Raw genomic sequence first — 27046 nt, 5'->3', positions numbered from 1 at the left:
GAAATAATGAGTAAAACTAAGAGAAAGTTATACACAGTAACAGAAAAATTGTTCAAAGAGTAATTGTGACTAAGCTATTCTGAGTAATATGAATATTCAAACCAACTTCAAAGGACTTAAGAAGGAAAACGTCATCCACATCCCAAGAAAGAACCGATATATGAAAGTATCTATTACATAGCTTCACATATTTATTTGTATCAAATGTTGCCTTCTCTGGTGTCCATTTGGGAGGGAGGGAAGGATTGCCCTTGGAACTGTATGTAACAAATATATATATTTGCAAGGCATTTGGAGTTGTCTTGTCCATAGTCACCCAGCTAGTAAATGTTAAGAATCTGAGGCTGGATTTGAACTCAGATCCTTCTAATTTCCTTTTAATAATCATTATATATATATATATATATATTCATATTTAATTCCAATGATCCCATTTACGTTCATCAAAACTCCAATATATCTCTTTCCCCTCCTGGTTTAGACCCTTTTCTCTAGTATTTTACCATTCTGCTTTCTACGAAATTTTCATTTAAAAATTTTAATAAAGGAAAAGGAAATAAAGAGCATATGAGGTTGTTAGGTGGTATAGAGGACCTGGTATCAGGAAGACTTGGATGCAAATTCAGCTAGGGACTTGGAAGGAAAAAAAAGAAGAAAGAACAGAGGAAGGGAGAGAACAAGAGAGAGAGGGACGGAGTTTGAGGTCTCGCCTTGAAATTTAATAGCATTGTGACCTTGGTCATGTCACTTAAATTAACCCTTGATTTTTTCATATATAAAATTTTAAAACTTCATACTTTGATATTTATATAAATAAATAAAGAACCAAATAAGTGGAGAAATATTCACAGTGTATAGTTAGGCTGAGCTGATAAAAAGTAGATGATAATATGACCATAATTTAACCATAGATTTAATGTGGTACTGATTAAAATATCAGTGGAATACTTTATATGGAATTAGACAAAATAATAAAAAAAATTATGTAGGAAAACAGAAGGAAAAGAATATACGAGGAAATTAAAGGAAATAATACTTTGTTCTCTCCCTCAAAGTATATTAGAAAGCAGCAATTATTAAAACTACTCAGTACTAAATAGAGTAGTGGAAATGATTTAAAGAGTGTTAGTATCAGATATTCTCAGATTCATTAAACACTGGGGAAACTATTATTTAATAAAATTTTGGGAGAAAGCTGGCTAGAAAGATAGCAAATACATATATATATATATATATATATATATATATATATATATATATATATACATACACACACACACACACACACACACACACATATATATATATATATATATATATATATATATATATATATATAAACAAGAACAAGGCCTATATACCATAATAAGTTCCAAATTGTTCAAAAATGAGGAATTCATTTTTAAAAAATAAAAATAATGGAGCACCTAGAGGGTGCAGTGAATAGAGCACTAGGTCCTGAAGTCAAGAGGACTTGAGTTCAAAGGTGGATTTAGACACTTAATACTTACTTACTAGTTATGTGACTCTGGGAAAGTCACTTAACCCCAATGCCTCACAAAAAAAGAAAAAAAGAAAAACAACTTAAAGGATAAGGATGGAGTTGGTTTTTTAACACTATAAAGAAAAGATATATTTTTAAAACTTGAAAAAATTATGAGGTAAAATAATTTGCACACAATTATGCACGCATAATTTTACACCTAGTTTAAAAAAAAAGCAACTATATATCTTGGATAGCAAAGAAAGAAACTTCCTATAGAAAGTTTCTGTACCTATTACAGTATGATATGCACAATTTATAAGGAATTTATAAGGAAAAAATAGAAATCTATTATAGTTAAGTAATTCATAAATGGTTAAACGATGGGCAGGATATTAAGAAAAGAAACACTAATTACCAACAAGCATAGATAAATGGATAGATGGCAGCTCTTTAAGTCAGAATAATCTGGGTTCAAGTCTCACCATTGTGACATACTCTTTCTTTGATGATAGGAAAAGGTGGTTTATTAGTTAAGGATTGCTAGGAAGATTTCTAAAACATTGCACAACTGCTGATTTGAATTGGTAAAGGTAGTTTCCTATAGAGATGAAATAATAGATCCGAATACAACTCCTCCCTCCCCTCCAAAATAAGAAAATTCATTCAAATATCATTGAATATCTTCTCACAGACAGACATTTATACAGGACTTACTATGAGTCAGACACTGTTAAAGTGCTTCAGATACCAAAATAGTCCCTGTCCTCAAGAAGCTCACATTCTAATAAGAGACAATATGTAAATAAATAACCAAGCTTATGTGGTACTGATGATGTCGGTTAAACAGGCATTTCTACACTAGTGGATTTGTGAGGTGGTTCTGACATTTCAGCAAGCATTTCAATTTTGTAAAAAATTATGAACTTCTCCAATGTGTAAAGCATAGAGACAGCTTGATGGATGACATCATTATCTTCTTCCTCTTCCCTTGCATTTACAGAATGCTTTAAGGTTTGCAATGTACTTTACATATATAGCACACATATTACATGTAGCCCATAAAGTACATATAGAGCATTTCATCCTCACTCTCTCCTTCCCAAAAAGAAACAAAACCAAAGCTAAACCTGTACAGTAGCAACTATTATTTCCCACATTTTCAAATGAGAAAACTCAAGTTGCAAAAGGTTAAGTGGTTTGCTTAGGATCACACAACTGGAAATGTTGAAAGTAGGCCTTGAACTCAGATTTCCTTAACACTTAATACGCTTAATATTAATCTCAATAATCAACTCTTACTCCACCCCTTTGCTTCTTTAGCAAGTAGATCACAAAAGCTAGATCACCTTGAATGAATCACTTAATCTCTAGTACCTTGGACAGCTCCCTGGTACTGAAATCTACTGTCACAGGAAGATTAAAAGTCTATAATTGATCCATAATGTGTTAGGGAGTAGTGATATAAAGACTACAAAAAAGAAAAGAAAAGAAAATAGTCCCTGCCAACAAAGAGCTTAAATTCCTATTTTGGGGAAATCAAAATTATATTATTCTGTGAGAATTTTAAAAACCCAGAGGAACTCAGTTCCTTTATAGGAACTATAGAAATGAAAGCTCTTTGAAAACTGTAAAGTTCTGTATAAATTAAAGGCAGAATTCTGTTACAAAATTCTAATGGAAGCTCTGCCACTTAGGAGTATAGATTTGGAGCCAGAAGGAACCTCAGTAGCCAGCTAACTGACTTTTCTCATTTCACAGCTGAGGAAAAGAAGGCACAAGGTGATTACATTATTTACTCCAGGCCCCACAAGTCGTCATCATCGGGGCTGGTTCTTTGATTCCAGAATCAGTCATCTTCATTGTACTGCTCATCCTCCACATTGCTTTAGGTAAGTCCTTTACCTTCCTAAGCTTCATGTGTAAACTGAGAAATCTGTACGAGGGTTGTCCAAGGCTCTTTCTAGCTTTAAATCCTGACTTTGTTAAACCATAAAATAATCAATCCAACTGTAAGGTTTATCAAAGAACCATGTCTCATCAACACAATGGACCCTTCTTATTCAATGCATAGTGTTCTGCACATAGTAGATGCTTTAAAATGTCTGGAAAATTGAATTGAAATGTGTTTTGGGGGAACTGAAGCCTCATAGGGAACAACAATTTCTGAAGTTTTAGCCCTCCATAGGTAGACAATTCCTTTGCTGACTAGATACTGTTGTGTTCCATTTCATAAATGACCACTCAGTCACAAGCCCTGAAACAGTGGATTAAGGCTCTAGATGGTGCCATAGATAATGAGCCAGGCTTGGAGTCAGAAAATCCTGAGTTTAAATCCTCCCTCACTCTTACTAGCTGTGTGACCCTGGGCAATTCACTTAACTCCACTCAGCCTTAGCTCATCATCTTTAATATGAGGGTGTCCAGGAATTATTCCAAGAACCAAGTAAAATAATAAATACTTGAAGCCTTTTGGAAACCTTAATGTGCTATGCAAATAACTATCATCATAATCATTGTCATTAGTAATAAACAAAAACTCATTTTTCAGAATGAATTTGAAAAACTGTCCTCATGTTTTAGGGCTAATTCTATGCCTATATGATTCCCCTTCATGGGTCTCAGTTTCCTTATCTATGAGGTGAAAAAATTGAATTATCAGATTTCTAAGAGGTGTTTCAACACTCATGTTCTACTACTATGTTCCAGGCTCATAGAGGCTATGAGCTTTTCTATCCTATGATTCTGCTGAATCAAATAAGTTCGCACTTGCTTTGATTCCCTCTTCTTTTCCTGCCAGACTGATAGTTCACTTCTACCCAATTATTCTTCTGAGGATCCCCTCCCTTTGCCTTTGGGTGAGAGCTAATCTTGGTATGACAGATTCTCTCCTGAGCCCTATGTAAACCTGGTAAAAGGTAACCAGAGAGATTTCTGTAGCAAACAGACAGCTGCCTCTGCTTGCAGGTTTATGAGCCTCCTGCTGAAATCCCAGAAGAAAGAGATTAATCACAAGACGTTATTTTCCTTTTAATTAAAAAGTATTGTTTACTGTGATACTGGCCCAGCTGATTCTCAAAATAGACAAAAAGGGTGAGAGTAGAGAACATACAATATTAATTTCCTCTAACTAATTTAAGTTTAATATCCCTCACATGCATCAAATACTAAAGAGTTAGTTTATGAGTTAGATTTCCATTTCCCACTGGTCCCTGACTGTTTTTTCTGCCTTTTTATTGACTTGAAGGGGGCTCCCCAAGGACTGGAGATATGTAAGAACAAAAGATGGTGAGGAATATAGTTTATAACAAAAATATAACAAAAAAAGCCATATATAGTTTTTATACTATATATGTAGTGATTTGCCATTTGAAATATACATTTACCCCATCAGCTGGGAAATGGCTGAATAAATTATGGTATATGAATGTTATGGAATATGATTGGGAAGAAAGATCAGGAGGATGATTTCAGAGAGGCCTGGAGAGACTTATAGGAACTGATGCTGAGTGAAATGAGCAGAACCAGGAGATCGTTGCACATGGCAACAAGATTATACCATGATCAATTCTGATGGCTGTCTTCCACAAAGAGATGATTCATGCCTGTTCCAATGGTCTTGCGATGGAGAGAGCCATTTGTACCCAGAAAGAGGATCATAGGGACTGAGTGTGATCACAACATACCATTTTTAACTCTTTGTTGCTGTTCACTTGCATTTTTCTCTCATTTTTTTTCTTTTTGATCTGATTTTTCTTGTGCAGGATGATAATTGTGGAAATGTAGATAGAAAAATTACACATGTTTAATATATATTGGATTACTTGTCTGGGGAGGGATGGAGGGAAAGGAGAGAAAAAAATTTGGAACACAAGGTTTACAAGGGTGAATGTTGAAAACTTATCTATGCATGTGTTTTGAAAATAAAAAGCTTTTGGGCAGCTAGGGGGTGCAGTGGATAGAGTAGCAGCCATGAAGTCAGAAGGACCCGAGTTCAAATCTGGTTTCAGATACTTAACACTTTCTAGCTGTGTGACTCTGGGCAAGTCACTTAATCTCAATTGCCTCAGTGAAAAGAAAAAGCTTTATTAAAAATTGATTAGTAACTTCATTAAAAATTTAGATTTTAGGCCATTTGGTCCATATTATTTGTATTAATGATAAGATTTTGCTGCCTATTACCCTTTTAAAATTAGGCTTTTAACAATAATATAACTTCCTTTTAAAATATATTTTGAAAGTAAGCTTGTGAGTTTTGCCTAATCATAGTCTCATTGTAAGTCTAGCTTTCTTTTTGTATGCAACAAATTATTCGTTTTTAATTTGAGATCTACTTTGCTCATTTCTTTCATTTTAATGAGGAGGCTTAATACATTTACATTTACATTTAAAGTTATAGTTATTAAAAGATAAAATATAAAATATACTTTCACAACAATTAGCTCATTTGATCCTTACAATAACCCTGTGAAGTAGATAGGACAGCTCTTACCGTGCTCACTTAGCAGATAAAGAAACTGAGGCGCATGTTTCTAGAAATCTTCCTACTGCGCTACACTGCCTCTCACACAACACTGCCATTTTGTAAATGTAGAAATTGAGGTCTTAGGGAGGTTAAGTAATTTACCCAAGGTCAAACATCTATTAAATGGAAAAGCTAAAATTTGAACCCAAATCTTCTCATACTATATAGGATATTTATTTCTATCCATCAAGGCCTACCAGACTGTATTACAGAACCCCTTCAACCTTCAATTCCTTCTGACTGGATCCAATCATCTCCCTTTCCTAACATGTTGTTGTAAGAACAATGGACCTTTATACCTACCCTGAAGTTAAACCTTCTTTCACTAGGAGTGTGGAGAACATAAATTCCTTACAAGTAAGGACTACCTCACCAGTGTCTGAGTAGTCACACTATGCCAGTCCACGGCACCCAGTAGTCATTTAATAAACACTTTTTCACTCCCTTACACCAGACTGCCTCTCAGTATATCACACAAGTCCCCTGATGATACACCCGTCCCATAAGCGCTCTGTAAAGAGGGAAGACCCAATCGTAATGCTTAGGCTGGCTCATGGGAAGAGAAGCTTTTGCTAATGACCAAACACAAAAACCCAAATTTAAGCAAATCTGGCTGCTGTAATAAAAGCATCCCTGAATCCAATAAAAAATGTTTCCTGCATAATGAGGTTCTCGCTTCAGTTGCTATGGTCTCGCATCATCTACTCATACTTAATTCATTACCACTGAAGAGGAAAGTGGATAAATTAGAGGTCTGTTGTCATGGCATCAGTAACAAAAGATAAACGAAACTGGCACCAAATTTACTCCAAAAGAACACTATCCCTCTTAATTTGGGGCTAAGTAGATGATACCTGAGAAACTGTTTTAGGAAAGGGAAGTTTTTAGTGCAAAACAATGAGTACTCAGCCTAATTGGATGGGGCCAGAAGGAAGAAAAATCCTACACACTCATTGATTGAATATTGTGTCTAATAAATTTGCGAGGGACCACTAAACTGTTGGGTAATTAGTTTGCACATCTGGACATGAACAGTGATGAATGCTTCTCAAGTAATAATGGCTGCTATTTTTCCAATATTCCAGAGCTTATACAAGTCTCTGTGAGGTAGGGGGGAAGCATTATTATCCACAATTTACAGAAGAGAAATTTGAATCTCAGAGAGGTCACACTCACACAGGTCACATTTACACAGCAGGTGAGGAGCAGAGTCCAAACATGAAAACTTAGTTCTTCTGATTTCAAATTCGAATTCTTTCCTTTATTATCAAGATGTCCCTTCCAGAATTCTATCTGACAAAGTATTTAACTTCTATGAACTTTCTTTTTTAGTAAACTAAGGTTGTGTAAGGCAGGGGTTGGTAATATGGTTCAGTAGTTGTGCCAGCAAAGCTTCTTTGCTTTTAGATAAGTTGATTCTCAGATGACATACAGTCCACACCAGGCAGCTCACTTGAAGCCTTCCCAGCCAGGTGAGTGCTTAGAGAGGTGGGGCTCCCCAGGTTGACTACACGGGAATGAATTATTCAGCCCCAGCAATTCTTAAAGGTCATCTAATCAACTCCATACAGGTTTATTAAGTACCTACTTTGTGTCAGGCACTGGACTAAGTGCTGAAAGATACAAAGAAAGATAAAAAAAAGTCTCTGCCTTCAAAGAGCTCCCACTCTACGGGACAATATGTAGTTATATATCAAGATGTAGACAGGGCCATTTTGAGAAGAAAAGCATGAGGATTAAGGGAATTTTGAAAGGCTTCTCATAAGAGAAGATTTAAAAGAATTGAAGGAAGTTAACTACAAAATTATAATGGAGTTTTAGTCTACATTGGAGTAGAAATAACCACACCAACAAAATCATGGCTTCTTCAAGTTTGGAAGTATGTTGTTAATGTCAACAGATCAATTTATGAACATTATCTGAAAGCCACAACACATTTCTGGAAGAATACAATGTCATAAAGGCCAGTCCTCACACTAGTACACTGAAGACTATTTCATCCATAATGTGAGGAAAATATATATTGTATTTCTGTTTTTAAGAGAGAAAAGTATTGTTGACATATTAATTATTAAACATAAAATATTATTTTGAATGCTAATGTTTTTCATGGAGAATAATGATCAAATGGCCCATTGATTACCAATGAGTTCTTAGGTGCCAAATTTAGCAGCTTTTTTTCCTGATCCGTATCTTTCTTAAACTCTCTGATGCACCTGACACTTCTAATCATCTTCTCTTCTTTGGGTTTTCATGGCACTATTGTCTCAGCTTTCTCCTTTCACATATTTGTCTGCTTCTTCTTCTTCTTCTTCTTCTTCTTCTTCTTCTTCTTCTTCTTCTTCTTCTTCTTCTTTCTTCTTCTTCTTCTTTCTTCTTCTTCTTCTTTCTTCTTCTTTTTCTTCTTCTTCTTCTTCTTCTTCTTCTTCTTCTTCTTCTTCTTCTTCTTCTTCTTCTTCTTCTTCTTCTTCTTCTTCTTCTTCTTCTTCTTCTTCTTCTTCTTCTCTCTCTCTCTCTCTCTCTCTCTCTCTCTCTCTCTCTCTCTCTCTCTCTCTCTCTCTCTCTCTCTCTCTCTCTCTCTCTCTCTCACTGGATTCTAGTCTCATCCACTTACTAAACATATATTCCAAAGGTCTGCCCTGGACCCTCTTTGTTTCTCCCTGTCCCTCCTTCTCCCTCTTCTTCTCCCAAGTTCTTCCCTCTTCCCCTCTCCCTCTCCCTCTTCCCTCATTCCTCTCTCCCATTAACTCAGATGCTCCTATGGTTCACTTTTCTCTATGCAGGTGGCTTCCAGATCTATATATTCAGTCCAGCCTCTCTCCTGAGATCTAGTCCCACATCAAGTCAAGTGATCAAGTCCACAAGCATTAGAAAATACTTACTTTGTGTTCAGCCTTGTGCTAAATTGTGGAGATACAAAGAAAGGAACTAAAATAGTTCCTCCTCTCAAGGAACTCACTGTTTAATGTGGAAGAAAACACATACATGATTATCCATGTATAAATAAAATATATTCAAAATAAGTTAGAGTAATCTGTTAGTAATCTGCATGTAGGTGGCTAAATGAATGGAGAGCTAGACCTGGAGTCAGAAAGGGCTGAGTTCAAATCTACCCTGAAACATTTAATTGCTATATGACCCCAGGCAAGTCACTTAATCTGTCTAATTTTTTCATGTATAAAATAGGGAATATAATAGTACATATGTCCCAGGATGGGTAAGAAGATCAAAGAAGATATTTGTAAAATGTTTTGCAAACATCAAAGTGCAATATAAATTTTACCTATTAATATCTCAAAAAAAGTCCTTGTATTTATATGTAGCTTGCATTGATTCATCTGTGTATATGTTGTTTCCCTTCTAATGAAGGTTACCTCCTTGAAGACAGAAACTATTTTTATCTTTTTTATCTAAATGACTGACACATTCTTTATAACAGTAAGCATTTCATAAATGCTTAGTAAGTTGGTTGATTGATAAATAAAATGGAATGGAAAGAAAGCTAGAGTAAAATAAGTTTGGTTAACTTCACAGCTCTAACAGTTCCTAGCTTAACCTTCTAGGTCTGTATTTTTGTTTGTAAAATAAGATGGTTGCCCTAATTGGTCATTAAGATCTCTTCCATCTCTGCCATGCTATGTATGATTCGACAGCTTCATGAAAGTATTTTGAAATCCCAAAGTATAATCAATCAACCAGCAAGCATTCATCCATGTTAAAGTCACATCTGACTCTCTGTGACCCCATTTGGGGTTTTCTTGCTATCACCTTCTCCAGTTCATTTGACAGATGAGGAAACTGAGGCAAACAGGGTTAAGTGACTTGCCTAGGGTCTCACAGCTAGCAAGTGTCTGAGGCTAGATTTCAGCCCAAGAAGATGAATCTTCTGGCATTCTATCCACTAAGCCACCTAGCAGTTCCAAGCATTTTAAAGCACCTATTCATTTTTGACACTGCTCTAGGAACTTGGGATACAAGTGCAAAGAAAGAAAGAAGAAGTTGGGAAGAAGGGAAGGAAGTAGTTCTCCAAGATGAGGAAGGGATTACTTTCACATGTGCTTAGCCAATGCAGCGTGGAGCTAGAAGGCATGGAGCATTGGGTCCAGAGAGATGGCTCGGGATCACAGGATGTGGGAGGATTGCCCATTAGCTATGGTCACCTGGAAATTTTGGCTGTCGTAATACTCTTCCTTCCAAATTCCCATTTGGTTGCTAGCCACGTTCCAAGAACAAATAGGAAAGAGACAGGTGTCTTGGGATGCACATGCCCGGACCAAAGCCCAAGGGTCTGCACAAGATCCATTCAGCAGTACATTTACTATTTATCTGTTAACAGCAAATAAAAGCTCAGATAACACAGGAGAAAGCACCCCCCCATTCCTTGTGCAGAGTGGATGGTAATAAATCATTTATTGGGACAAAAACAAGTCAGTGACCATGCATTTAAACAAATAAAGCACTAAATAAATCTGTTTCTGGAAAGTGAAACAAGAAACATCTGCAGGGAATAGAGCACTCCGGGCACGATTGATAAGTCAGGAGCACCATTAGTCTGAGTTAGAGTTCCATTGACTTTGGGGTGAAGACAATTTTCAGGTTGACTATTTCCAGCCCACATAACTCTCGATTCCTCCTTGTCTCATTGGAATCGGAGTCACAGACAGTCCGGTTAGCGTCAGATGGAAGGAATTGAAAAACAAATGTGGGGAGGGGGAAGCTTCCAGTAGTCATCAAGGAAGCTGGAGTGTCAGAAGCAATTCAGACCCACTGTTTGTTTCCCTTACCTAGTTTGTCTCAAACGCGCCTTGGTAACAAAGTGGAGAGATGAAAGCCAGATTCCAAGCCAGCACATTAAATGATGAAAAACTTGAGTCCTGAGAGGAGAAGTTAAGAGATTTCATTTGTGGTTTAATCTGTGTTCTACACCGCTGCTGACAGAATGGAATCAATGGTGGATTGGAAGTCCTGAGGGGGAACATTAGGGAGTTCAGGACCTAGTACTGGATAGTCCCAAGAGGGGAAAGATAATTAACAGTTTTAAGAATAAGGGTCACGACTACATTTTACATAGTAACCAAAAGTTTAATGGAACCAAGCCCCAACGCTGACACCAACTAGACTCTTGTTAAGTGTGATTATTGGCAAGTCACAAAACCTTAGGTTCATTACTCATGTAAGCTCTATTTTCCCCAGTTTGCTCAGCTGGAAATGGGAGTAATCATAGCGATGTGGTCAGGAGAGCAATGCCTAATTCAAAATAAACATGTGACAAATTCACATTGGCCATTCTCTTTGACAAAAGGTAGATTTATTTGGGGGAATGGGTTACAGACAAAATGAAGGGATGCAATAGACCTTGGGAATGGTAAGTATGAAAAAGAGTTGGGAGAGCATATAGTTAGAAAAAGAAAAACACAAGTTCCCAGGAGAACTCACAATTAACCAGGAGAAAATAAATATCTATGAGTTGGGGGAAAGCCATGGTCTAGCAGGTTAGAGTGACCAGAGTTAGCTAGAGTAAGAAGAATGGCGCCATTAGAAGGAAGGCACGATGAGGGAGACAAAGAGAGTGCCTCGTAATGAACTTAGTCCTGAAGAGAACTTAACAATGATCTTCATCATAAGCAGATCTTTTATAGAAAAAAAATTACTCTTGGGGACTTCTCAGGGAGACCAGAGAAGTAAAGGCAGGAAATCAGAGGAAGGGCCAGGAGCCAGAGCTGGCCGGCAGAGGGAGGGATCAGGAGCTGGATGGAACATACCTGGCTAAAGAGATGCTAATCAACATCTCAAAAGATTGTGTGAAAATTCCCAGAGGTTGGGGGATGGACAATGGGAGCTGCTAAAAAGTTCCTTCCTACATAGTTTAGAAATTATCTGATAAGAGCTTCTTTCTGACAGGGGAAGAGAAGGTCACATCATTAGCACCTCTCTCCCAAAATTATTTAGAAGATCAAATGAGATAAGAATTATAAAGCACTAAGCTTTAGCACATAGTAGGTATTACATAAATGTTAACTGTTATCATCATCATCATTATTATATGAAGATAATAATCCTTGCCCTGTTTAACTTTGTGTTGTGGTGAGGATCAAGTGAAATAATACTTCATATAATACCGTGATGCAAGAACCAGTGAATTAATTCATCAATGTGGATTCTTTTGCTACTAATAAAAATTGCAAAACCCCTACGCCATAGTAGATGATCTTTGTTGGCTACCGTGGCTGAAAGAATCACTTAACAAGGGAGTCTCCTATGAAGTTCTACAGAGCAAAAATAAATACATAAATAAAATAAGAGAACAATATAAATGCAAACAACAGTAAAGGACAGCTGGATTCGGACTGGATGATGAATAAATAATCTTATTTCCAGGGAGCAGAGCATGAAACACATCGACATCCCTCCGTGGGGGAGCTGGAGACTTAGAGTACGTGGAATGTCACATATGCTTCTTAGACTCAGTTAATTTATCACTTAGTTTTGCTTCAATGTTTTCCTTAGTTGCAAGGAAGGGTTCTCTGAGTTCGAGGTACACAGGGAAATGACACTGATGTTAAAAATAAAAGGTGTCATTTTTAAAGTTGGGGGGAGAATTAATAATCCTTAGCAACTTTTTGTCACTGAGTCTTCTCAAACTCCATTAGACAAATCATTAAGTGGCACGTTTCATCTCCCACTCATACTAACAGCCTTCCCCAGTCTTTGCCACTAAGATCAGATACAAACTCCTCAGCCAGATGTTTCCTTACCTATTTTTTCTTTCAATATATAACCCCTTCAAATATTTATAATATAGAAATATATAATATATGATGTATTTAATACATAATACATATAAATATAAATTATATAAATCCCCCCCACTCTCTCCATTTGTTAGCTCTTTCTGCCCTATCTTTATTAGAAAATGACCTTGTCTCCCATTATCCAATTACATTAATATATTCCCTCTATAGAATATAAGTTCCTTGAGGACAAGAACTCCCCCTTTTTCCCTCTTTGGATTCCCACACGATGCCTAATTCCTGTTTGTTAAAAAGAATCCAGTTGAACTGGCCCACTACTATAACCTTTGACAAAGGAGGATCAGCCACCTTCACCCTACAAGGCATCTATTGCTTCACTGGAAAAATTCAGAATATAAATGTCAGCTCTTCAGTGTGTTAATGTGAGTTGTAATCATTATTAGCATAACACATTGAGGCAATCAGTCAGAGAAGCAGTGGTATACAGGAGGAAAAGGGCCAGGCTTGAAGCAGAACTTTGGTCTGAATCAAACCTTATTGACATTTAATCTTTACATTGCATTTCCTCGAATTCATGTACCAGACATAACTAAGCAAGAGAGAAAAAGGAAGGTTAAAAAGAAAAAGGAAGGTTAAAACATAACGCAAGACAATGTCTACTTCACAAAGGATTGGAGTGGGAGTAATAGGGGAAGTTGTTGAAACATATATACAAATAAACCGATATATACCAATTATAAAAATAAACCCATATGCCATATTGTCTCCCAGTTGTCACCTAGCCCAGTCTGACAGGCTTTGTGTCATCTGAGGTGCTTAATAAATATGTTTTGAATGAGTCACCAGTTCCCATAGCACCAATTGTCTTATCTTCAATGAGAAGCTGCAGAGAGACATATGTTGACTAGGTATTAGGAAGACTCTCCTAACAAGTAGAAATGCCCCCAAATAATAGAGCTGCCTAGAAATGTAGCCAGTCTCCCGTCCCTGGGGATAGCTACATGACAAAGTCAGAATTTTGTAAAGAAGTTTTTTGTTTTTGTTTTTTTCCCTCTGATTAACTGGTAGAAATTGCAACCGTAACAGAATGAAATCCAGGGCAGGTTTTGGTGCAAGCTGGGTTTATAAACATTACAAAGAATGAGACTGAAAACCAGAGTACAGGCCTTTGCCCAGTCCCTGTCATTCAATTATGAGTTCAGAGTAGGTTTTGGGAAAGTTTTCAAGCAGGATCGAGGAAATATTACACGAAAAAAAAATGATAATTAGAAGGAAACTTAGAGATTCTAACTCCTCCCATGTCATGTGTGTAGAAACTGAAGGAGAGAAACAGTGATTTGCCTAAGAATACAAATTCAGTCTTTTAGACTTCGAATTGATCCTCCATGGGAATTCATCCCCCTCAACAAACACCTTCTGCCCAGGCAATGTTTCACTGTGAATAAGAGGAAAGTTTCCCCGACATCCTTCGAAGCTGGGTCTGGGGGACTGGGGAGGGCTGGGCTTGGTCCTGATTATCTCTTGCTCTTTCAACTGATATGGCTTCCCGAGAGAGGGATCTTCCCAGGAGGCTTTGCTTTCATCTAACAAAACAATGCCTGCCTGGGAGCTTCCACAGAAAGGAGGAAGAGCTCACTGGGTCTCATTTTCTGATTGTTTGTTCCATTCTCTGCAAGAAGGGCTGACTTCAGACAGCATCTCCGAACAATGGCTCTCTCCATAGCATCCCGAGCTCTCCGGGGCAGCACTGACGATGGGGCACCTTTCAAGAGATGCTAAGCGCTCCTCCCGCGGTTCTGCTGTCCAAGGGTGGACCTCTTTCCCTGAGTCTTCGGGCTACAGACTTGCACATTGGCTCTGAGGTCCCATCTAGCCTGGGCTTCCTTTGAATTTCAGGAAGCAGGGGAGAGTCAGTGCAGAGCAGTAAGCTCAATTCAGCTCCGCAGCTCACTGAACATCCCCGAGCTCTCTTGGGGTCTGGAGAAGCTTCATTACTGGAGTCACTGTGAAATTCAAACCAAAACCCATGTGGAGACAACAAAAAGCTTCCTCTGGAGAGTCTAGGAGGAACTGCATCCAGTGATTCCTTAGTTTTGGTTTTTTCAGAACTTTAAAAAATTAAAGTGCATCAGCTTGAAGGGACCATGATTTTTTACACATCACTCCCTTTTTAAATATAGAAACATAGAAAACAGTAAAAACTGAATAGATGTAAATTGATCCAACCATTCTGGAGACCAATTTGGAGCTATGCCCAAAGGGTATAAAATTAGACCTACCCTTTGATCCAGCAATGTCTCTACTGGGCTTATATCCCAAAGAGATCATAAAAAAGAGAAAAGGATCCACATGTGCAGAAGTGTTTGTGGCGGCCCTCTTTGTAGTGGCTAGAAGAAACTGGAAACTGAGTGGATGCCCATCAATGAAGAACGGCTGAATCAGCTGTGGTATGTGAATGTCATGGAATATTATTGTTTTGTAAGAAACGACCAGCAAGATGATTTCAGAGAAGCCAGGAGAGACTGACATGGAACTGATGCTGAGTGAAGTGAGCAGAATTAAAACAGTATTGTACACAGTAACAAGAAGATTATGTGATGAGTAAATGTGATAGATTTGGCCCTTTTTAAGAATGAGGTGATTCGATGCAATTGCAATGGACGTGTGATGGAAAGAGTCATCTGTATCCAGAAAGAGAGAACTATGATAATTGAATGTGGAAAAGTCATAGTATTTTCATATTTTTTGTTTTTATTACTTATTTGCTTGTATTTTTTCTTTCTCATTTTCTCCCTTTTGATCTGATTTTTCTCACACATGATAAATGTGGAAATATGTTGGGAGGAATTACATGTTTAATTTGCTTGTGTAGGAGAGGCAGTGAGGGCAAGAGGGAGAAAAATTTGAAACATGATATTTCACAAAGGTGAATGTTTAAAACTATCTTTGCATTTACTTTGAAAAACAAAAAGTTATTATTATTAAAATAAACATAAAGCAAAGTAAATACTGGACAAAACATTTAAACAGAGAATACTTATATGAAAGTGTGAAAGCTGGAAAAGGTCTTAGAATTTTAAGAGTTAGAAACTGAAGCTTAGCACAAAAAACATAATGCTGAGAGCTGGAATGCTAAAACTAGAATGGAATACAGACCCCTCAACATAGACTGTCAGAGCTAAAAGGAAATTCATAAATTTTTTTATAAAATAGAATATCAGAACTTAACAGAACCCTACACAATTAATTAACAGAGAATGCCAGAAAAGCAAACCTCCAAGAGGGTCAGCAAAGAAGTTCCCACATGTGCCATAATACTTACTCAACATCCTTGTATTTTTTAAAATGAAAATTTTTAAGTGATAGATGTCTATCAAGGACATGAATAAACAAACTATGGCACATAAATATCATAGAACATTACTGAATAATAAGAAATGAAGGTCTTCTAAGAAAAATCCAAAGACATAAAACCTTTGTGAATTGATATAGAGCAGAACCAAAAGAAACATACACACAGTATAGATAAGCATTTTAAAGTTAAAATAAGACTGGGATGCTGAATAAGCCAAAAGAGATTAGTTGGTTATTGTCCTTCATTCTTAAGGAGGACTAAAATGACATCATTATGTTTGAGTCGAGGTACAACTGTACCTGATGTCCAACTGTAGCTGATTGGACCAATACAACTGGACGCAGGTAGCCTCTATGAACATTTGCACATCTCGTGTTTCTTCTGAAACTGCTCCAGGTATGATAAACCAAATAGATCAGAGTTTAACAGTAACAGCAGCTAACACCCAGTGATTTGGTTTACAAAGTACATTAAATACATTATCTCATTTGATCCTCAGGGCAACACAATGAAGTATATGAGCGCAAGAATAATTTCCTCCTTGGCAGGATGCTGTGGGTGGTTAAGCTTCAGATGGAAGACAAATTTTCAGTGAGAGTAGCTGAAAAGCTGTGAGCAATCATTATGCAATTTATTCTGAAAGCTTTTCCCTCCAATACTTTCCTAATTTTTCCCTGTTATTTTTTGAGTCTTGCTATCCACATTCCACCTCAAAATGATTTTTCTAAAAATTATATCTGAAAAGAGGGAAAAGATTCAGAAATATTAAATAAATGCTTGTTCCAAATATAACCTTCAGAAACTTGTCACAATTCAAGTCTCAAAGGATGTAAGAGAAGGCATTCTGACTATTTTTGAGCTTCAATTAAACTTTCAGAAAATTCTAAGGCTCTAAAGTAATTTTTGTACAGAGCAACATCTTTAGAATTCATTGGAGAAAATAAAGTATTATTTCAAAAATATACTTTGAAGTTCAAAAATAGCAACAACAAAGCAAAGATAGATGGAAGGCGCACAGTAAGGTGGTGAAACTTGGGCAAAAATGATTGCAGTATTCAAAAAAAAATCAGTGAGGACCCTTTTCAGAGGTATGCTGGAGCCAGCTCAGACCAGTTTTCAGGAGCCAGTTGGAGCAAGCATTTACAGCTCAAAATTGGCTATGCTACAAAGCAGGACTCAATTCATTGTTTTGTCGATTCTCTAAACTTGAGAAAATGCTCAAGAAAATGTTAATAGTGCAGATTAAACTTGACAATCTGTCATGCCCACATTTTCCCCAAAACTGGTTGTTAAATATTTTCCAGGAGATCCCCTTTTTGGGTTGTGGATATCTCCCTAGAGCACACTTCTTCGTACCCCTCCTGACTCCGTCCCCAATCCCACTATCTATTAAAGGTGCCAGGAATTCTGTTCTTCCCTTATCTCTGCCTCTTAGAAATTGTAGATTCTTTTAAGGGACAACTCAAGGGCCCCTTCATTTCAGAGATGTTTCTTCATTCCTCAGGCTGTTAGCACCCCCCCCCCAATTATTAAAATTTTATAATTTTAAAAATGTATTAAAATTGTGCAGTTTTGATACATATTCTATATTTGTCTATCTGTGAGAGATGTTGCCCCCTTGGATCCCAAGTACTAAGCAGACGGTACCAGTGTAGCTAGCCAATATGGTAGACAGAATGCCAGGTCTGGAATGAGGAAGAATCATCTCTGTGAGTTGCCTTCTGGCCTTAGCTGTGTGACCCTGGGCAAGTCACTCAGCCCTGTTTGACTCTGTTTCCTCATCTGTAAAATGATCTGGAGAAAGAAATGGCCAACTACTCAATAGTGTTGCCAAGAAAACCCAGATGGGGTCATAGAGAGCCAGAGAGGATGGGGAAAGAGCTCAACAGCACAGCAGCTAGCACAATCCCCAGAACATGGTGGGTGCTTAACAAAGGCTTCTTCAACTTAGTTGAACAACACAGACCCACATGAATGGGAGAAGATCAAACTAGGTCTTGTTGGAAGAAGAGCCAGACTTCTAAGAGCCCCACGCTGCCACAAGTCCACTCTTCAACGCTCCTCCACCTCTTGCTCTTCATTTCATACCGCGCTTACTCCCCTGCAGTCCAGCCCTCAGACCTCCTCCTTGGGCTACAGTCGAGGCTGGAGAAAGCCTCCCTTAACTAACCTGACCCAAACCCAACTGCTGCTTTCCAAGCACTCGGCTCCCCTTTCCACCTCTCACTCTGAGCATAATGAGCAGAGGCACATTTCCGTTACTGGAGAGAACCAATCAATCATTTGCCCCGTGGCTCCATTTACCTTCCCAGTGACTTCCCAGCCCAAAACGCCTCCTTTTAAACATAAAAACGCATATTATATGATCTCTCTCTACTAGAAGGTAAACTCCTTTGTAGCGTCTCCAGAAGCTGCCAGATCGCTCTCTGGGAAGAGATCTGCTGTGTCTACTCAAATCTCTCAGACAGATTCTTCTTCCTGTAGAGAACCGTTGTCTCCAGGCAGTTGCTGTTAACTCTTGTCCAGAGAAGTGACTTCCCTTCCTGCAGAGAGCCCCGTCAAGCCTGATGCAATGCAGAGTCTTCTGGAGTCTCCAGCCAGCCTCTTCTTCTTCCTGAATCCTGGCTCTGGATCTCCTCCAGCTCTTTCCTTCCCCAGTCCAGACTGCTTGTCCAGGCCCAATGTTGCCTCTTTTATCCTCCCAGAGAATGGGCGTGGGATAATGCAAGGGCTTCTGGGAAGAAGTACTCCAACCAATGAGCTTGCCCCTCTTATCAAGTCAACCTGAATTCTCACCTTGTCATTGTCCAGACAACCTGAGTTCTCACCTAGAAATCCTAACACTCCTTGAGGGCAGGGGCTGTCTGAGAGGGAGCTGACATGGAGGACATGGAAGAGATATACATCAACATTCAAGTGCCCAAATGTATTACGTGCCTCTGAATTCTGGGAAAGATACAAACAACAGATTGGACCTTTCCCTTAAGGAAGACAGGACAAGGTAGGAGGGATAATCCATCTACAGGAATCATCCCAATACAATACAAAGACTACAGCACAGGATAAGGGAGGAATGTGTTTTTTTCCTCCATTTTGGGTCCAGAAGTGATTTCATAAATGTAGAGAACTCCCAGGGTAGGAGATACTCTCCCTCTCTAGAGGAAAATTACTAAGTCATCTACAATTTATACTCTAAAAGGTTCGTCTGGGACACTCAAAGGTTGGGTGCCATTCTCTGGGTCCCCCAACTGGCACGTATCTGAAGCCTCCTTGGAACCTGTCCTCCCCGTACTCCCATGCTGTCCATGAGGATTCACAGGAGGGAGAAATCACATAGAGGAAGAGCAAGACGACAGTATGCAGAGAGGGGGCCGGGCTTCCAGGTACAGGATTTAAGGGCTAAGACCACATCAGCAGGAACTGCGGGCAATGAAGTCTGACCAGACTGCGGAGTGGACGCAGTAGGGCAGGGTACGGCTGGAGAGCCAGGCTAAGAAATACAGATGCCGTCCAGAGGGAAAAGAAAGGACTTTGTGGGTTGTGGAGGAGCGGAGTGGGGAAGCTATCATTAAAAGGATGAATTGGGGGAATCTTCCTGACAGTGAGGGTGGCTTAGAGCTGAAAGAATGGAGAGGGAAAGCCGAGTGGGAAGCAATCACAAGACTCCAGGTGAGAGGTGTTAAGGGAATTTCCCAACAGAACTATCAACAAGCCAATGAGCTTCTTCCCTCTCCTTGGGCTGGCCAAGCACCTGGCAGGGATGCTGTGGGGAGACAGCTCCGGAGCCATTGAGCTCCCTTCCACTTCTCAAGTTCAGTGATCTTGTGATGAAGAAGAAAATGGTTGTGAGAGATCCAGGGGAGCTAGGACAGAAGAGATTCAGCACTGACTGAGAGGAAGTGGGGTGTAATCAGGGAGGTTTAACTACCGGCTTGCTGAGGGGCGACACGCTCTTCATTGTAATCCGCATTATCACCATCCTCGCTATCCCTTCGTTATATCTAGACAACGTACAAAGCAATGAGCCAAGCCCTGCTTGCGAGCAGTTGGCTATTTCCAACCTACAGACACTAAAAATTTAACAGTTGGCTCCCGTGAGTCCGTGGGAGCTGGATCCGGCACACCACTGGGCATTAATAATGCAAGCCAATATTAGTTTCTTGCTTTTACACTCTCTCGTGGTAACCTCATCGTTTCCCATGGGGCTAGATAGCATCTTTACACAGATGATCTCACACATCTAGACTCCCTTTCTGCCCTGAGCTTCAGTCCCACACCACATTAATTTTAAACTGATGCCCCCAAACTCAGAAAGCCCCTTCAGCATGTCGGAAACCAAACTTATCATCTCACCCACCCCCCAATTTCCCCTTCCCTCTTTCTGCTGAAGGGACCAGCATCCTTCCAGCCTCCCAGGTTTATGACAGCTGGTCCTTCTCTTATATTCTGGCCCTCAGTATCCCTCACCCCACAGATCCAGTCAGTTGTCATATTCTACTGTTCTACTTCTACACCATCTCTCTCATCCCACTCCTATCAAAGCTCCCACCTTAGTTCAGACCCTTATCACCCTCACTTAGATTATTGCAAAGGCTTCCCTGTCTCGAGTCTCTATTCACTTCAGTCAATCTCATAAATTACTACCAACCAACGTGATTTTCCTTATAAGCACGTCTCCTTCCAACTATCTCCCTCCCCCCCCACACACAGACACATTTAGCTAACCCAAGTAGTTTCTTGATGCCTCTAAAACACAAAGTCTTCTGTTTAACTTGTAAAGACCTACCCCCCTTTCCACCATCACCCATGCACACACAGACACTCCATTCCCAGCAAAACCGGCCTTTTCTCTTTTCCTTTCACAGGATATTTCCTTTTTCAAGTGTCTGTACCTTCGCACTGGTCATTCTCGTTTAACCTCTGCTGCCTCGGTTTCCTTCATGACTAATTGATTCATGGTTTACTTGATAAGTATATTCTTTCCTTCTCATCTTGTGTAATTCTTGCATGTGTCTTCTCCTAGATTATTAATGTGCAAAAGAGTCTGTTGCTCCCCTTGATGAAAACAAGACATTAGAGAAACATTGGCAAATCTGTTCCATTTTCCACTTACTTGTTTTCTACCTGACAATTTCATCTATAAATATTCTGGGGGTAATATGACTTTGGTGGGTCTGGTGCCAGACTTTCTATACATTTGTTTCAGTTTTCGCCATTTTACAGCTATCACTGCTCAGAATCTTCTACTATTCTCTTCTGGTAACATCTCCGAATAAGTTTACAAGCCAGTATCTCCCTTAACTTCCATTGTTTTGCACCATTTTGCAGATGAGCTCGTAAATTGATAAAGCCTTGGCAGCCATGTCTCTGTGTTAGGCAAAGAGCTCAAGCGGTTGCTGGCTAGGGGGTTTCTGAGTTCTTTGTCTTCAGTGGTAATTATTCTATGGCAAGGGATGGATTTTAAAAATCACCACAAAAATCTATTTCACCAGAAACTGCCATATTCTCCCTGCCCCCATTGCTTTCCCCTATTATTTTCACTGTTCTCATCTTCATTGTTGCCTACAGTATATGGGGAGGGGAGGAATAAATACATTTGGTTCTCAGTTGGGTGGCAGTTGCCATGGGGCTATCCTCTGTATTTTCCTCCCCATTCATCCCTATCCTTTGTTCCCAAAATCTGTTATTTTCCCCATTATAGTTAACTTTTTACGAGCAGAGATCGTCTTTCTGCCTCCTTTTTTGTATTGTCAGCATTTAGCACAGTGCCTGGCACACGGTACCAAAATGTTTATTATCTGACTGTTTCCCCTCGAGCCACCGTATACTTTTCTACCCACCTCCTGGGAGGCGATCGTTATAGTCGGAATAAAAAGTTTCGGAGCCAGCTCTGACAGACTCTAGTCCCGGGCCTCCCAATTCTGTGCTAGAGCGGCCCAGATAAAGCCCCTGGCAGGAGGCAGCCATACTGAGTCTTGGATGGAGCTAGGATTTCCAAGAGGTTTCAGGCCTGTAGGCACTTGTACCAAGGCCCAGAGCAGAAGCCATAGCGCTCTAATTTGACAAGGGACAATGGGGAATGAGTCCAGAGAGGCAGGTGGAGAGCAGAACGTGATGTGCTTTTAAATGTCCAACAGAGAAGTCTGCGTTTCATCTGGGAAGTAAGAGGGATTCCCCACAGGCTCCGAGGCGGAGGAGGGACATACAATCATAACTTTACACTCGGACCTAGACAGCACCTGAGGAGCCATCAAGTCCCATCCCCTCGTTTTGCAAATGAGACACTGAGTCTCAAACATATGGAGTGACTCGCCCAATATTCTACAAGGGGAAGGGGCAGAGTCAGGATTTGATCTCAGGTCCTCCAGCAACCTTTTCCCCGCGCCATGCTGTTTCTCCAAACTACTATGATCAGACTTGTCCTCCAGAAAGATCCTTGGGCAGCTATGTAGAGGATGTTTCAAGGGGGCACATGTATATATACCCTTATGCAGATGAACATATTTTTTTACTTATTTAATATTTTTCTCCAGTTACATTCAAAACAAAGGGGGTTTTATTTGTTTTTAAATTTTTGTTTTCTCCTTGACCTGGGAGTTCTGGAATTTGGCCATAATATTACTGGCAGTTTTCATTTGGGGATCTCTTTCAGAAGATGATGGATGGATTCTTTCCAATTCCATTTCACCTTTTGGTTCCAGAATATTAGAACAGTTTTCCTTGACAATTTCCCGATGCCCAGGCTCATTTTTTCTTAAGCATGACTTTCCAGTAGGCCAGTAATTTTTAAATTATTTCTCCTGGATCTATGTTCTGATTCAGTTGTCTTTCCAATGAGATATTTCACATTTTTCCTGTTTTTTTTTTTCATTTGGGAGGTTTTGCTTTATTGTGTCTTGATTTCACAGAAAGTTATTAGCTTCCATTTGTTCAATTCCATCTTTTGAATAATTATTTTCTTCAGTGAGCTTTTGTACCTCCTTTTCCAATTGGCCAATTTTGCCTTTTAAGTCATTCTTCTCTCATTAGCTTTTTACATTTTTCTTTGCACCATTCTCAGTTCTTTTCCTAATTTTTCCTCTACTTCTCTTATTTGATTTTCAAAGTCCCTTGTGAGCCCTTCCATGGCCTGAGCCCAATTGTTACTTTTCTTGGAGGCTTTGGAGGTAGGAGCTTTGACTTTAGTATCACCTTCTGAGTGTGTGTTCTGAACTTCCTTATCACAACTTCCAGTGGTCAGAACCTTTTTTGTTGTCTGCTTATTTTCCCAGCCTATTAATCTGCTTTTAACTCTTTGTTAAAATAGGGCTCCAGCCCCAGGGCAGACAGTGCACTGTCCCAACCTGTTTTCAGAAATTCTTCCAGGGACCTGACCACAAGCACTCCTTTCTGCCCTGGAGCAGAAAGACCCTGCCCCGCTGTAGCTGTAAGATCCATGGCACTAAAGCCAGAGTCCTGCTTTGCTGTAGCAGGGACTTGGGGCCAGGGCTGGGCTGGCTCAGCACCCCCGATTCCTAGTCTGGGATCATAGATCTTTTATGCTGAGCTTCCAAGTGGCCTGCAGCTGGAATATGTCCCATTCCATCTTTGGGGGTGTTCTGATGCTCTACAATTTGTACAAATTCATTATTTAAAGAGATTTGGAGGGGAGGTGTCCTGCCTTACTCCACCATCTTGGCTTCACCTCTCCAGGCTAACAGCTTTTACTGAGCCTTCTCCCTCCTTTAGGTTCTGCTCTCTGTCTGATCCTTTTTCCTCTAGAGCCATTCCAAAGGTTCTGGCAGCCCACAGTACACCAATGGCCCAACATAATACTTTCTTTTCTATTTTTCAGCTTTGAATGGTTTGGGGGCTAAATATCCCTATCTCTTCAAGATCCAAGCCACACTAGGAAATTTCTCTATGTGAAATGAACAGAGCAGAACCCCAAGGAGTTTGACATTTATATTTTAAATAGATTTTTCTTCCTAAGATACCCACAGGATGGGAATGAGTTTACCATAAGTTTGCTTTTAATTACTGTCTGCGCCATTGGAAACAGTCCTTTGATTCCTCTTCTCTGAAGCTTAACATTTATATCCAGGGAGAACAGAGAATGAGAGCAACTTTGCAGGGGGAGGGAACAATCTGAATCTCCACCTGGAAAGAAGAATTCTGTGTCTTTGAAGGCTGCCCAGAGCTAGGGAGTCTGGGAGAGCTTAATTCTGATGGAAAGAAAATTAGAAAATAAGCTCCTCTGAATGTTGGGTTTTGTTTTTCTGTTATTGTTTTTCCCCTTTATAGATCTAACACAAATCTTCTAGTTCTTGTTGCTTTTCATTTCCCTATAGCCAGTGCAAATATTGGTAAAGTTGAATTTTTTATCCTATGCATCATTAATAGTAGTAAAATCATGAGGTTAAGGAAATCTTAAAGATCAGTCTTACCATGAAAAGTCTTAGTCCTGGGATCAGGAAACTTGGGAATCAGTCTGTAAATCCAGAGCTTCAGTTCTGACTTATAGCTTATATCTACAATTATATTTTACTTTACTATTAATGACTCACCTTCATATTGTTTTCCTTAAAATTCAGTAAGCTGGATACTGAAAATGTCCCCACTTTATCTATGAAGAAATTAAAACTCTGAGAAGTTAAATTAATTGGTCATAATCCTATTATTAGTGTCTAAAATGAGATTAGAACTCGACTTCCATCTCTAGATCCAAAGTACTCAATCGATAAACTCTTCTTAAGTGCCTCCTATGTGCCAGTCACTGTGCTCCGTGCAGAGACGATTTGAAAAGAAGTAAAAGACTAGCCCTGCCCTCAAAGAGCTTAGCATCTAATGGGGTGCTCTTAGTTTTAGAACCATTGCACACAACCTTCATACATGTTATTGCATTTGAGTCTAAAAGGCCTGGATGGAATGGAGAGTAGGGAAATTTGACTCCAAGATTACAATGTTAAAAAGTAGGAGGGCCATGACTTACATCAAAGTCCTCCAGGTCTAAATTGAGTGTTCTTCTCCCCACTGCCATCAACAAGCAATGTGGTCCCTGAAATCTGCTTCCCCTTTCTGGGTAGTAGTATAACATAACATAACATAACATAACATAACATAACATAACATAACATAACATGACATGACATGACATGACATGACATGACATGACATGACATGACATAGCATAGCATAACATAGCATAGCATAACATAACATAACATAACATAACATAACATAGCATAGCATAACATAACATAACATAACATAACATAACATAACATAACATAACATAACATAACATAACATAACATAGCATAGCATAACATAACATAACATAACATGACATGACACAATATAGTGTCCTTGGAACTGGAAAACCCATGATTTCCTCGCTGTGTGATGTTAGTGAGCTAGTCCCTTGGTGCTTCTGAATATTGCACACACACAACACACACACACACACACACACAAATCTAGAATGCATTTTCTCTTGATTCTGCCTTTCAGAATCTTCACCTTCAGGTAATTATTTCCTCCATAAGCTGTTTTCCAGTTTCCAATTCTCTCTAAACTATGCATAACTTTATACCAATCCAAGGACATGGGGCGTCCCCCCCATTTTTCTTTCTTTTTGAGGGTAGAGAGAGTTTCATTTTTACTTCTGATTTCCTAACACCTAGCACTATGCCTTGCCTAGATTCTAATCACTTAATAAGTATGTCTGCAGTTGAACTGGATCGAACTCCACTCCCCACAGTGAATCTGATTTTCTCTGCTATAAGAGGGGAAATAATAATGCATATCGTGTTTGTCTCTCAAGGTTGTCCTAGATAAAATGAAACAGATTGCAAAACAACCTATCAGTGTAAGCTATTATTTCACCAGTAAAATGAGGGGGAAGGTCAAACTGCTGATCACAGAGCTACAAATTCCAGAGTGGAAAGGATCTTCCGAGATGACCTCCAGGCCAACCTGCAGATAAGCAGGAATCCCTCCTATAACGTTCCTGTCGGGGGTCAGTCGGACTCCCCATAAAGACCTCCACCGCTGGGGAACCCACTAGCTTTGGACTTGGAGTCATGTTCAGAGAGATTTTTCAAAGCTTATATTCCACTTTCAGGCAGCTCTAATTGTTAACACGCCTTCCTTTATATCTCTAATGATCTATCTCTCTTCTGCTTCCAGAGGGGAATTTACATAGAGATCTCCAGTGGGGACCTCCTGCTGTCTCCTTTATCTCTCTGTTTCTTTCTCCAATGGCGTGAATGTCCTTTTGGTACAGAAAGAAGTTTTTGGGTGGCTCGGTTTCTGCTGATGTGTCTTTGGGGCCGTGTTTGTGTTGGTTTCGTGTTTAAGGACACGGACTCTGATTTTCCCTGTTTGGAGCATTAGCCAGAGGCAGCAGGAGGGGAGAGTCTTATCGGAGCCACTTACACCTGGGCGGCAAACTCTACGGTCCCTGCAGACAGACCCAGCAGCCCGACAATTTTTCATCCTCCAAAGCTCAAACTTGGCCCAGTGCTCGAGTCACTTGGCTACTTCATGGCCCAGTTTATGAAGAAAAATGAGCAAGATTCCATGCAAGCTTTCTCCTGCCTCCCCACCGTTATTCCTAGGGGTCAAGTACAGTAGACTGAAAAGCCAGCTCGTGGGGAAGTATAGAGTCAGAGGCTAAAAACAGGGTCTGCATGAAGCTTACTTTAAATATGGTGACCAAAAGTTATCCAAGGTCCTCCGAAGTTAATGGTGAATCATGGCCTTGACAACGCAGACTGATCCCTCCATTGCTGAGAAACCTGCTGCTGGATCGAGGGTGCCAAAAGTGGGCCCATTCTTCTCCCTTCTACTTGCATATAACCCAGAAATTTTATGGAACCCCTCAATGCTTCCAACCCCTAAAGCCATTAGAAACTGGCCAATCAGCCAAAAGCAAAGCGCACTTCTAA

At 39.5% G+C, this 27046-nt stretch overlaps 1 long non-coding RNA gene across 1 annotated transcript in view; it reads left to right on the top strand.

The window, feature by feature from the left end:
- The window catches only part of LOC141545639 (uncharacterized), a 373595-nt gene that overhangs the window by 80521 nt on the left and 266028 nt on the right, over positions 1 to 27046 (top strand). The window contains exon 2 of the long non-coding RNA XR_012483097.1: positions 3245 to 3375. This is a non-coding gene — a long non-coding RNA (uncharacterized LOC141545639). The remainder of the gene's footprint in view (positions 1 to 3244; positions 3376 to 27046) is intronic.

The sequence above is a fragment of the Sminthopsis crassicaudata genome, chromosome 6 (assembly GCF_048593235.1).
Source record: "Sminthopsis crassicaudata isolate SCR6 chromosome 6, ASM4859323v1, whole genome shotgun sequence".
NCBI lineage: Eukaryota > Metazoa > Chordata > Mammalia > Dasyuromorphia > Dasyuridae > Sminthopsis > Sminthopsis crassicaudata.
The sequence above is the reverse complement of the archived record's forward strand: the minus strand, read 5'-3'. Positions and strand labels throughout refer to the sequence as shown.